This window comes from Fistularia commersonii, chromosome 3, assembly GCF_037954325.1.
Source record: "Fistularia commersonii isolate RoL2024-O1a breed Wild chromosome 3, RoL_Fcom_v1.0, whole genome shotgun sequence".
NCBI lineage: Eukaryota > Metazoa > Chordata > Actinopteri > Syngnathiformes > Fistulariidae > Fistularia > Fistularia commersonii.
Window position 1 is genome coordinate 16019692 of NC_141286.1, and position 18537 is coordinate 16038228.

Genomic DNA, 18537 nt, shown 5'->3' on the forward strand with positions numbered 1-18537 from the left:
TAATTTCTTCTGAAGGGGGATGATGTGTGAAATGGCCCTGGCTGGGCAGCCAGTGTGTGTGTGTGTATGTGTGTGTCTAATGATGGCTTGGTTCAGCTCTTTCTTTTTCGGGAGAGAGGCACTCGGGCCGTAACTTACCTGAATTCATATAATAAAAGATGCAGGCAAACTGACCCAGTGAACCTGTTGCTGTTACTGACCCCATCACCCTCTGCATCTCTCAGCACCGCCAGGGATTTCACACCTTAAGAAAAAGGTGTTAAGTTCACTTTCCGAGGCCAAGTCATTATTAGTAATGACTGTGACTGCTGTGTTTTTTTATATAACCCTGCTGGGTTTTTAATCTCCCATATTTTGCAAGAATTTTCTTGAAAACCTGCTCTAATAAGCATTAATGTGCATCCTTTGCTGTGCTTAGTTTCCCCCTCAGTTCTTTTCTCTGATCTGCTGCTCTCCGGTGTCCTCCTTTTCAAAAGCTGATTTCACTAACCTGATGAGACCAGAGCTGTTGTTTATGATGCATTTTTAATTTGCCCAAGTGATTTGGGATAAATCGAACCTAAATAATCATGATTACAGACCTTGAACATGATATAGTTTTTGCAAATATATATAAATCCTCATATGAGGACGGTAGTCTTGTTTTACTATACGATGTTTGTACAAAACTATTTAGATCATTCTTTTTGTTCCAAACATTTACATGTACTATTGCAGATGGTTAAAAGTATTAATCTTATTTAAATCTGCATATATATAATGACAAACACAGATGAGCATGAACAGTAAGATAAATCCATAAAAGTTCGAGTTTTTGCATCTAAGTATGTCAGGATTTGCTGCAGTGAATACATTATACTTTATTTTTCCATTGTTGCTGTTGTTTCATCTCTTTGGTGATGTAGTTTGGTAGTTGTCTCACGTCCCTCCTGTACTTTGACAGTCAGACAGTACCGCTCTGCTTCCAGTGTCATCTCACAACCTTTGTGTTGTGCTCCCACCTGGTATTATATAATTCCCACAGTTAGTATTTCAGCTCTCCTTTAACCTGCAATATGATTTTATGTGTAGTTTTCTGATCCTTTAGTTTCATTTTCAAGTCATAGTTTAGTTTTTAGGAATGGCATTTTCTTTTCCTGCTCCAACCCCTTGAAATTTTCCCCATGGTGGGTCGATTAAAGGCACATTCTATTCTTCTTCTAGTCTAACCCCAGGTTTTTTTAGTTTATATCGACTTCTTATCTTGACGGCAGGATGCCAGTTCTTGGCCTTGGGTCCACAGTCTGCCTCTGATCTTAACACCTCCAAGTGTGCGAAACTAAAACCAGCTTTGAGTATTCTTTGCTGAGTTTGCTTTTTTACACCTTTGATTTCAGGTTGATTGTTAAGTTATATGGGCTGGGATAAGATCTACCACATTGTGTTTTGAACCGTCAGTTCGGCCCAGCCTGTTTACTTTCTTTATTCTACATTTATCAACCAATTGAAATCCTGCCCAGGTTTACGCTGGGTTGCAGTTGTTTAGATCGCCAAGACCAAATAACCAGGGCACAAGGTACTTGTTGTAAATTGTGCACAATGCTCTGTCAACAAATAACACAATACAAACTCTCTCTGGAGATTAAAAGAGTTACGTCACTTGTGTATTGGAGCTTTCAAACTGGTCTTCATGTCAGACAATACAAATTAATATCAATTTATGTCATAAAGTAAGGCTGGAGCTGTGGCATTTTGCCATGATTTAGTAAAGCCTAGAAGAAAAGGCTCACAAAATTCAAAGAATACCTTGAAACTCTGAATTGAAAGTGAAAAATGTAGTAAAAACGGCTTTGATTTATCAATTTGACATTCAGAGCGCTGCCAAACTGGGTAGAGGGAGGGCAGGAGATGAGACTTAGGAGAGAAGAATTGTATAAATCAAACAAACTGAAACTTATGCCTCAAAGCATCAAAGGAAAACTCAGATAAGCACATCTATTTCAATCCACTCTGGGGGAAAACATAAAGTCATGCATCACCTATGATGCTGGCTTTTGCAGGACTTGAATCTATCGTATTGTTTCCGAAACAAAACTCTTGCTCTAATGGTCCGGTTTCAAGTTCACGTCCGCTCAGCTTTTCACCTGATCCTGCATACTGTAGTTTGTGCACGGACTTCTCTTGTGTCTGTGAAAGTAACCGATGAAACAAACAAGTGTGGGATTGATCTTAGATAATCAGAGGCACCTGTAAGGGGGGTAGCGGTTGGACACAAAACAACATCCCTTGGATTGGATTGATTTGGAAAAAGCTTTGAGTTACTGATCACTTCTTTGGTAACAGTCACACCAAATCAAAACCAATGATTAGGAGAGGATGAGCTATGTGAAAGACTGCTCTTGACAAGTACATGACCTGAATATTACAAATACACATTATCATTTGAATAAAGAACAGGGATGTCTTGGGCCGGATCCACTGCTTGTCCTGCCGTGAAGTCAGTGAGTCGTGGCAGTGCAGCAGCAGCAGCAGAGGCACAGAGCAGCCATCCTAATTGAGTTTACACACACGTTGGAAGGACAGTGTTGGATAGCCTTTCTTTACCCTACCAGCTCCCTGCAGCGGCTGGTTCCCACCGGATCACTGGCTTGCTTTAGAGGAGCCAATCCTGGCATCATAAAACAAAGGAGGGCCGAAACCCCCTCCCCACCCCCAACCTCCATCCCCTGAGACAACACACAGTAGTACGGAAGCAGCTGTCAGCCTACAGGAGGGATTATTTGTTAAAGCCAGCACCCCACTTCCACATTTACCCCCCAGCTACCCTTCCAAAGTGCTGACCAAGGTCATGTCCATACTTTAGGATTTAATGATTACAATTACAAATGTAAAAACATATCTAAACATAAAGTCAGCAGCACACAAGTGCACACATTTATCTGATAAGGAACAGATTGAGGACAGAGTCTTCCAAATGGCTACAGAGCACCACATGTCCATTAGGTATGCTTGAATAATGATTATGACGTGTCAAATACGGGGAGGAGCAAAGACAAATATGTTCATTTATTAATTGCAGTCCTATCCGTACGAAATTCAAGGAGTTACTGATTGTGATTTGGATTGATTGCCTTCCTTTTTTTTTGCTGTTTAGAAGCGTCTGCATTTAAGGATGTAACGATAAGTTTGCTGATTCACACAGATCTTTAAGAAAATGTTTTGAAACCACAGCAGATCGTAGCCTAGTAGTCTAACTTTTCAACTCAAGGAAGACCCCTGATTCTGCGTGAGTCAGTCCATCTTCAGTACAAAGTCATTTAAGCACGCTTGAGATTGTCCTTTCTCACCACTGATGGTGTTTTCAAATGGGTGTCAAAGCACTCAGCTTCCTTACCTAGTACACACACTGGATGACCCCGTCTGTTCTCCCTGGGCAGGGATGTTATTCAATGTCAATCATCCTACGACAGAGTAATCTCTTCCTTGCTGGTGGTAGAACACAATGTGTTGAAATTACACCACAGGAAAGAGCCCTTCAGATTCATCTCAGTCTGTCCTTTTCTTTTTTTTTTCCCAATAAAAGCAAACATATGCCATGGTTCATCATCAAGTCATGGGCAGAAGATGTTTTAATTCACCAAACTTCATCTACTGATAGTTTCATCACACTCATCAATAACATATCTTCATAATAAAATAGTCTCTTCTTTGATTAATTAATCCATTATTAAGGTGCCTATTATATTTTTTTTCATAAAATCCAGTAGCAATGATTAATTGTCAAAGTTTTCTTTGCAATTTAAGAGCCTTATGATTTTTTGAAGTATTTTGATTATAGTTGTGATATTTATGGGTTGTTATACTCAGAATGATGACGCATCGCTTCATGATATGCCGCTTTATTGCTGAGGGAACTTACAGAACTCCCTGCCAAGACATCACGTCCAGTATAAGCTTATGCCAGTGTCATGATGCAAGCAGTACATGCAAACATTAACATCAGTTCAGTTTACTGGCATTATCTGAATATTACAATAGCATGGCTTTTTTACATTTGTCTTTTTGACTGACAGCTTTGTCTTGGTATCATTTGAAAGCTGAGGTGCCACTCTGCACACGAACAGTGAAATTCTTAAAAAGTAATAAAATGCCAGACTTAAAACTGCACTTATCTTTCACTGCAAGTGAATGATAATCACAGATTGATTTAGTAACGTCAGTCTGGCCATCCCCTCTATCCAGCAGCCCAAGGGTCTAAATTGATACAATTCCTGTTACCAAAATTCTAATTACATTTCCAAATATTGTAGCTATCATTATTCATTTATGTTATTTGCTGCATAAATGAATAATGTTTCTAAGATGCATCTCAGAATCTGTTTTAATCCCCTCTCAATTGGACAACGTCAATGCATTATTCTGCCTGTTTAAACCCAGTGTCATGTATCGGATTTTGACCAATAAATGATTTAATTAGCGTCAAAAGGGAAAGAAAACCATGGTATGGTAAGTTTTCATAGCTCTTTGTTTCTGTATGGTGTTTAACCCTCCTATTTTAGATGTTTATTTGACATAGTGTACTATTTTGATGAAATATATAGTTTTATACACTGCGTATACACACTGCCACGTGCATTATATGTTACAACCCCTTCATAAAAGACTGATGAAGAAATAAACAATCTTGTTTTCTTGAGAATTTTTGAAAAGCTGAGCCTGATGTGCAGCCTTTTGATTTTTTTTACTTTTTTAATATAATATTGTAGCTTCCACTCAAATCTTTTTACCATCTGTTTGGCAAAAGGGAAGACTTCTGGATGCCGAAAGAGCAGATACTTTCAATTTCATGTCTCAATTTACACTTTATTTTAACCACCATCCAAGACCTGTAGAATGCAGGCCCCTTTCTGTCAGTTGTCTTTTTGTTCCTGCATATACTCATGCATATACTCATGTCGAAGATAATGGATACGACTGAGGAAAACGATCAGAAAATACAAAGGTCTTCGTGACTGAAAAGACAAGCAATGTGAGTGTAACAGTGTTCAGGTTAGAAATATAATTTGACCAGAAATGAAATATTTTTCTGTTCATGCTCAGCACTTAAAGTCTGCACCTTAATTTCAAAGAAAGTTTGATGACTGCATGTGAATGGAAAATTTCAATCTTAAACAGGGAAATTCAGGTCAGTGTTTTTGAAAACAGGTGATTGCTTTAGTTATACAACACTAGTTCTTGTATCAATCATTATTCTTTGAAGAAAGGAACTGCATGGTGCAGTAGATCTATCCATCGTCTGCCATTTATCCTGCACTCAGGGTTGGTGGGATGCTGGAGCCTATCCAAGCGGTCATCGGGCGAGAGGCAGGGTACACCCTGGACTGGTGGCCAGTCAGGTACACTGGAAAAGCCTTCAGCTTTTCCCTTCAGGGGATCACCACAGTGAATCTACCTTCTTCATCTGACCCTATTCTCTGTATCCTCCTCTCTCTAACCAACTACCTTCATATCCTCTCTCAATACGTCCATAAATCTTCTCTTTTGTCTTCTTCGAGACCTCCTGTCTGGCAGCTCAAATTCAAGCATCCATCTACCAGTATATCCACTATCCCTCCTCTGTACATGACTGAATCGTCTCGGTCTGGCTTCTCTGACCTTCTCTCCAAAACATCTAACGTGCTCTTCCTCTGACAGACTCATTCTTGATCCGATCCATCCGTGTCACTCCCAAACAGAACCTTGCTTTGATCTCGCGACTTCTAGCTCTGTCTCCTGTCTTTTCTTCATTGTCCCTGTTTCTAGACCACATAGCATCGCTGGTCTCACCGTTGTCTTGTAAACTTTTCCTTTCATTCTGGCTGATAGTCTTCTATCACATAGTATCTCTGACACTTTTCTCCACCCATTCCCAACCTGCTTGAACCTGTTTCTTTACTCATTTTCCACATTCTCCATTGCTCTGGACTGTTAACCCCGATTACTTGGAAATTTGCAACATCTTGATCTCCTCCACTTAACCCTGGCAAGATGGGGTTAAGTGTTTATTTGTGTCTGTTCCCTGTTTAAAAGAGGGAGAGTTAGGAAGAGCTAATTTAGGTTGTAATTCAGGTTCATTTCACAGGGAATTTATGGACAAACTATGGGTCCTCTCACTGAAGATTATGAAAGAATTCCTCGGTCGAGATCAAGCAACATGTAATGCAAACAGCATCAGTCTCCTGCAAGAACAGTCTAAACTCACCCTTTCGGCAAACATCGTCTACAGACTCTGGCTGTTGCCCATCCTGATTGATGGCATATTCATGACAGCTGACAGCTAATTTTCAGACAAGTGCACCCAGTGTACTGAGAGATGATGCTGGCTTTTCTGATTTTGCAACAAGGCCCTGAGCACAAAATATTACAACTGTACTTTGTATAAGCTCAAAATTGTATTTGTGCAGCTACTTTGGCCACAGGTACCCAGTAAAAAAGGGATAATCTTATAATTATAATTTATAATTTCCTTATAGTACCCAAAATTCAATAATTAATTCAATTATAATTTGACGTTATCAGTATATCCTCCTATTTTTTTGAGCCTATCAGATCTGCTGTAATTACAAAACCTGTTTATATTTATAATTCGAGCATCCACCTAGCCTTTTTTTCAATTCTGAAATGATCCCACGACACCTCAAATAAATAAATATACATTGATGAATAAATACATAAATAAATAAAGGAATAAAACCACACACGATTATAAAACCACCAGCTTTTTAGCTCAATTTTGTTTTTACATATTTTTTCATGTCTGTGATAATGTTCTAAATCCATGGTAAACAGTGTGGGATTGCAAAATGTTCTTCTTTTTTATATTTCAAATGACTTACAAAATGTAGCTACTGTACATCAGATGAAAATGTTGAAAAAAAAAAAACCACAAGAATATTCCAAATTAATGCAGCCTCAGGGAAGCGCAGACCAGGCTTCTCCTGAGCCAGCCTCAGGGGGGCACGAGTCAGTGTCTCTGAGCCAGTCCCAAGCCCAGATAAATGCAGAGGGTTGTATCAGGAAGGGCATCCTGCAAAAAACTTTTGCCAAAGCCAAATCAAATATGAGAATCAAACCTAATAATCTCATTCCAAATCGGTCAAGGCCCAGGTTAACAATGACCGCCACTGATTCTGATAACCTACAGGGTACCAGTGGAAATTGGGCTACTGTGGGTTGAAGAAGGTGAGGAGGAAGATGTGTTGGGAAGCAGAGAGAGAAGAGGAATCACAAGACTCTGGGACTGTGAGTAGAGACTTTGAATATAGGGACGATGGCAGGTCAGGGTAGAGATGTGGTTGGCATGATGCAGAGAAGGAAAGTGGATATACCGCATGCCCGGGAATCCGGTGGAAAGGTAGTAAGGCTGGAAGCTTAGGAGCAGGTTTCAAGTTGTACCATTATGGTACTGACAGGAAGAGAAATGGAGTAGAAGTTATCTTGAAGGAGGAGTTTGTGAGGAATGTACTGTAGATAAAAAGGATAATGGATAGACTTTTGAGACTATGAATTGGAAACTTAAAGTGTGTTGCACAATGCTGTTAGAGGCTATGCCCTGCAGGTGGAATGAGAGTTAGAGGAGAAGGAAAAGTTCTAGAATGAGTTAGATGAGGTGATGCAGAATATCCCCAAAGATGAGAAAATGGTAATTGATGCAGGCAATAGAGGTGATGAAGAAGTTATGAGCAGGTTTGGTATCCAGTATAGGAACACAGAGGGACAAATGGTGGTAGACTTTGCAAAATGATTGCGATGGCTGTAGTGAATATTTTTTTTCCAGAAAAGACACGAATGTGGGGTAACTTAAAAGAGCTAATGTAGGAAAACGCAGGGAGACTACATCTTGTATAGACGAGGTAACCTGAAAGAGATCAGTGACTGCAAAGTAATTGTGGGTGAGAGTGTAGCCAGACAGCATAGAATGGTGGTTCGTGGGATGACTCCGGTGACAAGGAAGATCAAGGGGACAAAGGCAGAGCGGAGAACAAAGTGGTGGAAGCTGAAAAGGGAGGAGAGCTGTATGGTTTTCAGGGAGGAGTTGAGAAAGACTTTGGGTGATCACGGAGAACTTCCAGATGACTGGACAACTGCTGCTGATGTGATCAGGGAGACAGGTAGGAGAGTACTTGGTGTGTCCTCTGGAAGGAAAGTCATTAAGGAGACTTGGTGGTGGAACGAGGCAGAACAGGAGTATATACAGAGAAAGCAGTTAGCAAAGAAAACAGACAGTAGTACAAGGAGATACAGCGTAAAATAAGGATACAGGTAGCAAACAAAAAAGGCAAAACAAAGGACATACAAAGACTTGTATGCTCAACTAGAAAAAGTGAAGTGAGGAAAGCATTTAAGAGGATAAAGAGTGGAAAGTTGGTCCTGATGATATACCTGTGGAGGTGTGGAAGTGTCTCGGAAAGGCAGCAGTTGAGTTTCTGGCTAGATCAACAGGATCTTAGAAAGTGAGAAGATCCCTGAGCCCCGTCTTCTTGTCTACAATGGTGATGGACAGGCTGACGGATGGGGTTAGATTGGAATCTCCATGGACCATGATGTTTGCAGATGACATTGTGATCTGTAGCAAGAGCAGGGAACAGGTTGAGGAAAACCTAGATAGGTGGAGGTATGCTCTGGAAAGGAGAGGAATGAAGGTTAATCGCAGCAAGACAAAATGTATGTGTGAATGAGAGGAACCTGGCTGGAAGGTTGAGGCGACAAGGAGGGGAGGAGAGCAAGAAGTTGCAAAATTCCAAGTACTCATGGTCAACAGTCCAGAGCAACAGAGAATGTGAAAAAAAGGTAAAGAAACAGTGGGAGAAAAGTGTCAGGGGTACTATGTGATAGAAGGCTATCAGCCAGAATGAAAGGAAAAGTCTACAACACAATGGTGAGCCCAGCGATACTGTATGATTTACAGACAGTGACAACGATGAAAAGACAGGAGACAGAGCTGGAGGTCGCAGAGATGATGTTGAGGTTCTCTTTGGGAGAGGCTCAGATAGATAGGTTCAGGAATGAGTCCATCAAGAGGAACAGCACATGCTAGATTTTTTTGGAGAAAAGGTCAGAGAAGCCAGACTGAGATGGTTTGGTCATGTACAGAGGAGGAATAGTGAATATATTCACAGACAGATACTGGAATTGGAGCTGCCAGGCAGGAGGTCTGGAGGAAGACGAAGATCAAACAGAAGATATATGGACGTAGTGAGAGAGGATATGAAGTTAGATGGTGTGAGAGAGGAGGATACAGAGAATAGGGTTAGATGAAGAAGGTTGATTCGCTGTGGCGAAAGGAAAGGATGATAAGAATATTCCAAATTCTCATGAGTGTAGGAAATTCTGAATATGTATAATCCTATGAAAGAGCACACTCAACATATTCAAGAGCTAGAAGAAAGTTGTTGGCCCATAGAAAGCCAGTGTAAGTATCAAGGAGAGGAAATACTTTAAATCCTAAGTATTGGTTTTTTTTTCGACGGATTGTATCTCACATTCACATCAGAGCAGTACGTCCCTGTGCTGGATTTGATGATGATATATCTTTGAAATGCAGAGGTTTAAAGATAATTTCATGGCATAAAAAGTACAGTACTATCAAAATAAAAAAGAAGAATAAATAATAAAATACTATGATTCCCGTTGATTTAATCTCACAGGATTGTTCTTACATGTGGAAAACTAATCATGTAAAATCTACAATTGAGTTCTGGTATTAATTGCCATAGAATGCTGCACTGTAATATATCTTTTTTTTTTTTTCCTATGCACAATATATCAGGCAAATTTCTCTCTTGTCATCACAACTATGGTCTTCAAAGTAACTCTATTAAGAGACTTGAAAATATAAGAACGCCTGAGAGCACATACATTTAGGCCCAGAAATATTTGGACGGTGACACAAGTTTTGTTATTTTAGCTATGTACAAAAACGTATTCAGGATACAATTATACAACAATAATATAATTGCAGACTTTCAGCTGTAATTTGAGAGTATTCGCATCCAAATTTGAGCAAGGTTTTAGGAATTACAGCTCTTTAATACGTAGCTGGTAACTTCCCTCAGTAATCTGACATCGATTAAGCAGTCAAAAGTCTGGGGTTGACTACAGGTCCGATGTTTGCATTAGGTAGCTGTTACTGTGAACACACAACATGTGGTCAAAGGAGCACTCAACAGAGGTGAAACAGAGCACCCTAAGGCTGTAAAAAAGAAGAAATCCATCAGAGAGATAGTAGAAATGTTAGGAGTGGCTAAATCAACAGTTTGGTATGTTCTGAGAAAAAAATTGCACTGGTGAGCTTGGGAACTCATAAAGAGTCCACGAAAAATGTCCACAAAGACAACAGTGGTGGATGATTGCAGAACCCTTTCCATGGTGAAGAAAAACCACTTCACAACATCCACTCAAGTGAAGAACACTCTCCAGGAAGAAGGTGTATCAGTATCTAAATCTACCATTAAGAAAAGACTTCATGAGAGTAAATACAAAGGATTCACCACAAGGGGCAAACCATTAATCAGCCTCAAAAATAGAAAGGCCAGAATTGACTTTGCCAAAAAACACCTGAAGAAGCCAGCTTATTTCTGGTAATAACATTCTTTGGACAGATAGAGATTAAGATCAACCTGTACCAGAATGATGGGAAGAAGAAAGTTTGGAGAAGAATTGGAACAGCTCATGATCCAAAGCATAGCATGCATGGCTTCCGATGGCACTGGATCACTTGTATTTATTGATGATGTGACAAAAGACAGAGGCAGCCGGATGAATTCTGAAGCGTATAGGGATATACTTTCTGCTCAGATTTACCTAATTACACCAAAGTTGAATAGACTCTGCTTCACAGTACAGATGGACAATGATCCAAAATATACTGCAAAAAAACCCAGGAGTTTTTTAAAGCAAAGAAGTAGAATATTTTGCAATGGCCAAGTCAATGACCAGATCTCACCCCAATCGAGCATGCATTTCAATTGCTCAAGACAAAACTTAAGGCAGAAAGACCCACAAAGAAGCAACAACTGAAGATAGCTGCAGTAGAGGCCTGGAAAACCATCACAAAGAACGAAACCTAGTGTTTGGTGATGCCCATGGGTTCCAGACTTCAGGCACTCAGTGCCTGCAGAGGATTCTCAACAAAATATTGAAAAGTAATATTTTACTTAGGGTTATGTTTATTTGTCGAATTACTTTTGAGCCCCCTGAAATGAGGATTTGTATAAAAATAGCTACAATTCCTGAATGTTCAATTATATTTTTACCCCTTGAATTAAACCTAAAAGTCTGCACTCCAATTCTGTTGTTTCATTTCTAATCCAATATGGTGGCATGCAGAGCCCAAATTATGAAGATTGTGTCACTGTCCAAATATTTCTGGGCCTAACTGTAAATAGAGCTCAGAGGTATGTGAGGGCCGGAGGAATGAAGGATTTATGGAAGCCATGTTGCTCCTCCTTCCCTCACTGTAATCCACTCACCAAAACTTCTGGAGCATCTTATCAGCCTGACACCACAGGTTATGATCACGCAAAGAGCCGAGGCTGAATGGAGGTTTATGATGAAGCCTCAGGCTCTACAGGGGGATTCAGCCACAGCAGAGACACAAATCACAGCTGTTCTGAAGTCATCTTTGTCATTTCTCAGGGGTCCCTGGCTGTCTTCAGATACTCCTAATCTTCAAGTCACGTTCTGGTTACAACACCTCGGGATACTTCTTCAACCAAAAAAATCTTTTCCTAATGAGGGCATTTCACAAAATCTATCATCTTGATGTATAGAAATCAGCCCCCCTCCTCCCCGCCGCCTTGTGGGAGTGAATTTTAATCACAGAAATCGAAGTGAAAGCAAAATCTGCAAAACATACACATTTTGACATTTTCTTGGGATTAAAAGTATGTTCCGCTAACATACTAACATGTATGCAATGATTGCTGCTATATTGGAACTTTTTTCACCTTTTTACTAGTTTAAAATGAACTCCATCAGCAATGAATCAAAGCTTTCATTCAATGCTTTTATACTTAAGAAAAAAATTGCATCTCACTTTTTTCATTTATTGAATTTTTTCCATGGATATTGACCTTGGTGTTTTTTGTGTAGGATTAAAGATGGCAAAGTAAGCCAATAGTATACTCACCATGTAGCAAAAGCTGGATCTCAGTTCAAAACAAGTAATTTAATTTTAACAGATGGAAATTTGTTGAAAATGAGGTCCCATCGAAAATGATTACCCCCCTAAGTCATTGTTCTGCACAAACACACTGAATACCCCGAAGTCATTATCTACGAGTTCCCATTAAAGTGTTTTGAATGAAGGTGTTTAAAAACTTGTAGTGATGAAGATTTCAGTAGACATATGGCCTTCACGCTGCACAGAGAGACGCATCGGAAAGACCTTTTGCATTTAAACAACAAAGTCTCATCTTGTCCCCGGTGCTGATGGAGCTTCTGTGATGAGTTGCAACAGTCCCACAAATGTAGTAGCTCTTGGTGTTTGGCAGAGCTCTTAAAAGAAAAAAATATTAAAGGATCCTGTGTGTGATTGGCAGATCCCAGGAGCTGACAGCTCAGAGTGAATGGCCCTGGTCTGTGTACATGAATGAGCTTTTCTATCAGCATCTACAACCATGACAGTAAGTTAGAGTATACGTGTGTGTGTGTGTGTGTAGGGAGGAGATTTCAAACAAGATGACATGGAACCAAAGCTGGATGGGAGCAACAGTTGGAGCAAGTCCCCACAGAGTGGGTGTCTATCTCATAAACTCTTCTTCAAAGTAGATGGCATATGCTGGAGGTCCATTGTTGCCAACTAAAATCTGTATTATCTCACTGTTCTTGTTTTTGATTTAATCTTTCAGGTCCTATTAAGCTCAAAAACTTAAATTAAAACAACATCCTCATCAATGTCCCCTCTGCTTCTTCAATTGCCTCTCTTCCACCGGCATCTATTATGTGTTTCTCTCTCCACTGGATTCCTCCCCATGGACATTCATAATCCTCTAATGATTTCCCTTTTATTGCAGGTTTTTTTTTTTTTTTTGCCAAACGCTTGGCTCTTTCATTTTCAGTGATGTCTGAATGTACGGGCCTCGATTTGAAAGTGACTTTTTGTTTTCCCGCCTCATTGAACTACTTGAGTGGGCAAACAGCTGTATATCTAATAGAGTACACCTTTATGCCCTCAGGACTAGATAGCTCCGATGCTCGTAAATTCTGATACTGAATCATTACAGATTAATATGTGTATGCAGCTTGAGTACTTTGTTCTACAACAATGTGCACAACATACAACTCATCTGACACACACACACACAAAACACACGATTTAGTAAATAAATGTTCACACCACTTAAGAAGGGAGAACAACTACAGTCCCTGCGGCCTATTTTTGAGGGCAATTTAATCCATCATTACAGAACTGTTCATGGTCTTAGGAATTAGGCCCCCTTTAAAAACAGTATTCACTGACTAGGTCAGCAAAGTTCTATGATTCTTGGCTAAAAGTTTCTGTATCCACAGATTCTTGATCTGTGACTTGGAGAAATGCAACTGCAAGGATACCAACTCTTTTTTTTTAAATCCTGAATGATAAATATGCATGCAAATATGGAAGAATGGATGTCCACATGCTCATCCATTCTGTGGAGGAATGGGTCTCGCACCTGGGGAGCTTCTTCATCTCATATCTGAAAGCATGCTCCCCCTACTGTAGATTTGAAAACTAACCCAAATGAATAACGTCAGTTCCTTCATCATCGCATTTATTTTATTTTGTTGATGTGCCTGCTGCACAGATGTGAAACCAAATACTCGTCTTCAACCCTTTCAAAGCATTTTGTGAAAGATGTGTATGTGTTATACAACTTTAGACCTTTATTGCAAGGACTGTAAATAGTCTTTCGTCTGTGGCCCTTCTGGGAGGTATATCAAGGCTGGTGCCGCAGCAAGAGGCAAGCAGACATTAGGGGTTAATAAGTTAATAACGCAGATAAGCAACCAAAAGAAAGTGAGGAAAGCCACACGAGGACCAGCCAAGTGAGAGGGGGAGACAAAAGGGTGCAGGAGGCAGTGAGAAGGACTCAAATGATAATAAACCATAGACTTCCAATTCACCAGAGAGATGTGAAAAGATAAGCACACTCCAGCTGTAATGAATCAACTACTGAATAACAACCAGCTGAAAATAAATAATGATAACTACAGTGTGATGGGCACAACTTAGCAAGCCACATGGTCAACATTAGAACAGCCCAGATGAATATCTTAATGTTTCTTGTCTGGGATTGAGTCTGTGGGAAGTTTGGGGACCAGGCTTTGGATCTAGGAGTATTCCTTTTTTTTCATGCTGAAGATCTTCAGCTACAATGCAATAAAACACAATCTGCTACACAAAATTATTATCAAGCTATAAAAAGGACCATGAGCCCAACCCAATGCATTAGCGGATTTCCTGTAGGCTCAGATAGTTTTGTTGGTTGTTGCAAATTTGTCATTCCTGGCACATAGCCTGCTTGATATTATACATCAAACATGCATCTCCACTGCAGAAAATCATCTTTTTTGTACAGTTCCAGTTTAAAAAAGCTAAAAATGTCATTTTTCTTCTGAAATACAGAGCAACCTCGGTTTTGTGAAAACAAATTACAGACTGACGTTCATTAGCAACATCCTTTCAACTTCAGTTTTTTTTCCCTTAAAGAAAGTCAATTTTATTTAAAAAATTATGGCTTTTTTTTCTATTTCTATATTAATGGAGAATTGCTTTATGAGGGAGTTGGCTATGATAAAATAAAAATTGCTTGGGAAATAAATGCTGAATTTCCTGTCAAGTAATTTAAGTTCAGCCCCCGTATTTAAAAATCTTTGGTAAGCCCCCTTTACCGAGTGAAATTACAAGATTCCTTACTTGTATGGAAATTTGATTATGTGCTATTTTTCAGGACTGCAGGAGGCTTCTGGAAGATGGATGGAAGAGGTGCAGCTGCGGACGTCCTCAGTTAGAACTGAAGGATAATGGTCATCATGTTGAATGATGGAGGTGGACCCCAGCAATCAACCAAAAAACATCAATATAACCTGTTTTTTCTACTCCTGAATCTTTCCCACACTGTTGACAGAGATAAAGAAAACTCTGTCTTGAGTGAGTCTGGCTAGAATGTTGTCTTCAGCCTTTTTTGTTTTTAATTGTTGCTTTTCCACGCATGGAAATGTAATGGAATAGTTACAAAGTAGGAGGACAAAAGAAAGTAGTTTGTTGCCAGGAAACAGATAGAAAGTTCATAACTGATGGTTGGTTTTTTTTTTGTTCTAAATTGAGATCATGGAGGGCGAAGTAAAATAAGGTTTGTCACCTGGTTAATGGCTTACTTTCTCGCAGCAGAGCGACAGTGGAACAGCCCGGGGAAAATCCAAGCAATGACACTTACATGCTGTGAATCTCTGCCAGATGGAAAATACAGTCCTTGGTGGTTTTTAGTTTTGTAAAACAGCCAAACCTTATGTATTTTAAACAAGAACTGCTGTCACTCATCATACGATATAGTTAGACCACAGACTCTTTATATGTCCTCATCAAAAAGAACCCATTTGCATTTATATTAGCAGTATTTCTGTAGTGTTATACATGGTGGCCCCTTCTAACGTGGTGTAGGAGGCTTTAGTCATTTCCATGTCTATTTTTTTGTGGCTTTAATAGAAAACCCGTATTTACAGGAACTTTTAAACAATCAAACGGAATGATTCATAGCTCAGAATACCACGGGTATGAATCAGATTCAGCCGCTGGGGCAAAAAACCAGCACCTTAGAGTGTAACTTTGCAGATTTGTGGGTGTCAGTATTTCCCTCTGCCTTCCCAATTTAATTGAGATAAAGTGACAGGTGGTGAAAGGACTCTGGAGTATTCAGCGGGACTCTGAATGGCCTCAGCAAAGGCAAACATTGATTAGGATATGTGCCAAAACAGTCACCAGGGAGAGATGATCAAAAATGACCGTCTCTGCTTCTGGGGGAGGTTTTTATTGCTGCTCTGTAATATTTAATAATGTGAAATTACGTTGACTGGCTTTTTACTAAGCCACACAAATACGCACATTGAATAACACCTACTTCCACATTCCTGACGCCTCTCAGATGTGGACTGATTAACAGGTGTGTGACAAAGCCTGAGTGAGGCGGATATATCCTGCCGTATGTGGTTTTAATCCATAGACAAGGGAATGATTCGCACAAACATCTGTCCAACTAAATGTAAGTCCAGACATCTGAATCACTGTACATTTGAAACAGGAATTACAACCAGTGCAGATCTGCAGTTTCCACTAATTTACACACACAAACACACACACACACACACACACACACACACACACACACATACACACACACATACACACACACACACACACCAGAAACCACAACAGCTAGAGGGTGTTTTCTTCCTCAAGCTAAAATAAAAGTAAAGCATCTCCTCCTTTTAAACATAATGAAACTGAAAAACTGTCTTCATTAATGAAGACATATGTCACTGAACATCAGCTGACGATTTGAATTTAACAAATCATGTAACGTGACTTCATTGAGCCATTGTGTCTGAGAATGCCAGTAAGCATTTCAGCAAATCAAGCTAATTTTTAACCCTCATGTTATGTTAAGGGTCAATTTGACCCATTTCACCCATTGATCCAATGGGTCAAATTGACCCTTAACATAATATGAGGGTTAATGGAAAGTAAAATTTACAAAATAACAAACAGTTTTTGATAAGAGACTGAATAAATATTACAGTGGTTTTAAAAAAAAATCATCAAAACCGCTGTCTCCCCCAGGTCCCAAGACTGAGGTGCTCACGTCACTCAGTTAAGTGCTAATATGATCTAAAAAAAAACTCAAATCATGGTGATATCTGTGATCTCACCAACCACACAGCCATCACAAAATATCATTAATGAGCCAACGGTTTTCATACATTCTTATGTATTCCAAAAAAAAAAAAAAATACCTTGCCTGATCCGCAGCAGTCTTGATTTTGCCCCTCTCTTAGCACTAAACGCCAGGAGGTTTCTGGCACTGGCGACGGTGCTATCTTTGATTAATGCAGCTCCTTGCTGCTGCCTTATATAGCTCTTCACACAGGAGACAATAAAACTCACTTCCTTGCTGTACTTTTAAAGAAAGTCATTGTTAAAACAGACACAAATCAGACCGTTGTGGCTGACAATACACAGTCAGGTTCTCTTACTGTTGAAGACAGTATCTAACAACAGGAATCAACAGGGCAGCTATGGCTCAGTATACAGAGCAGAAACTTAGTGGTTGATTCCTTGGCTACTCCTGCTTGTTGAAGTTTCCTTGGCAAGACACTGAACCCTGAGTTGCTCCCAATGCCCTGATTGGCACCTTGAACAGTAGCTCTGCTGCCGCCATTGTGTTAGTGTGTGTGTGAATGGGTTATTGCAATCTAGCGTAAACCACTTGATAACACAAGAAGTAATAGACTATTCTCCATCTTACTGCATCCACTGCTGTTCACATTCTATGCACATTCTCCGAATCAACATTATTTTTTTTCAATTTCTTTTAATTTTTGAAGATACGCGTAATCTATACCTCCCAACCTCAAAAGTGAGGTTCTGACGCACCCTCAGCTTTTGATCGTTCCGGGAAATAACACCGTCAAAATGAACTGGTCCGTTAAGCAGAGAAAATTATTTGCCACCAGAAAATCCGATTATTCAGCAATTACAACTTAAATGGCATAAAAAAAATCATTTTGAGTGTCTTACAAATACTTGAGAAATTGTCTTTATAGAACATTACACCCTCAATTTATATTTTGACATTGTGTTTATTGAAAAAGAAACAAAAGTAATGATTTTTACAAAAAAGTTAACAAAAATGGTAATTTCATCTCAAATTGGAGTCGTTTTGGGATTTAGGCACAGTAATCTAACTACAGCAGTCTATCCAATGTCTGTCCAATGATGGGGAATTTGATTTGATGGCTGAACATCATCCTGTCAGCTGCCCTTGTTGTTTGAGTTATTATCAATACAAGTACTGCTGTTCAGTATGAACAGGCCCAAATTTGTCACACTGGATGACACCAGACAGGAAAAGCACATGGAAAATGTCTGCTGACAGGATTATAAGGCATATATAGATCAACTGCCTTCAGGTTTGATGATTGGATAATCCAACTGTAGTGATCAGGTCCATGTGGGACCTTTGCTGTGTATGTATGGGGGGTGAAAGCAAGGGAGTTCAAAGCATCACCGAATGAGACATCAGGTGAGGAATCAAGTTGATCTGTGCCAGTCATTCCAGCCTGCAGCACCTTTGGACCAGAAAGCCATGATTATTGGCGTTATGACTGTTCATTCTGAGAAAATTCTGAGAAATTACAGGTTTAATGGTTTCCGTAAGTGCTAAGCCAACTGAGTTATCCGAATCATGTGTGTTTGTATGTGTGTGTGTGTGTGTGTGTGTGCGCGTAAATGCCTGTGTGAACGTGCATAAAGAATGATAG

At 39.7% G+C, this 18537-nt stretch overlaps 1 protein-coding gene across 3 annotated transcripts in view; it reads right to left on the reverse strand.

Moving 5' to 3' along the window:
* adamtsl3 (ADAMTS-like 3) overlaps positions 1-18537 on the reverse strand; it is a 141255-nt gene that overhangs the window by 117636 nt on the left and 5082 nt on the right. The gene's annotated exons all lie outside the window — the stretch shown is intronic.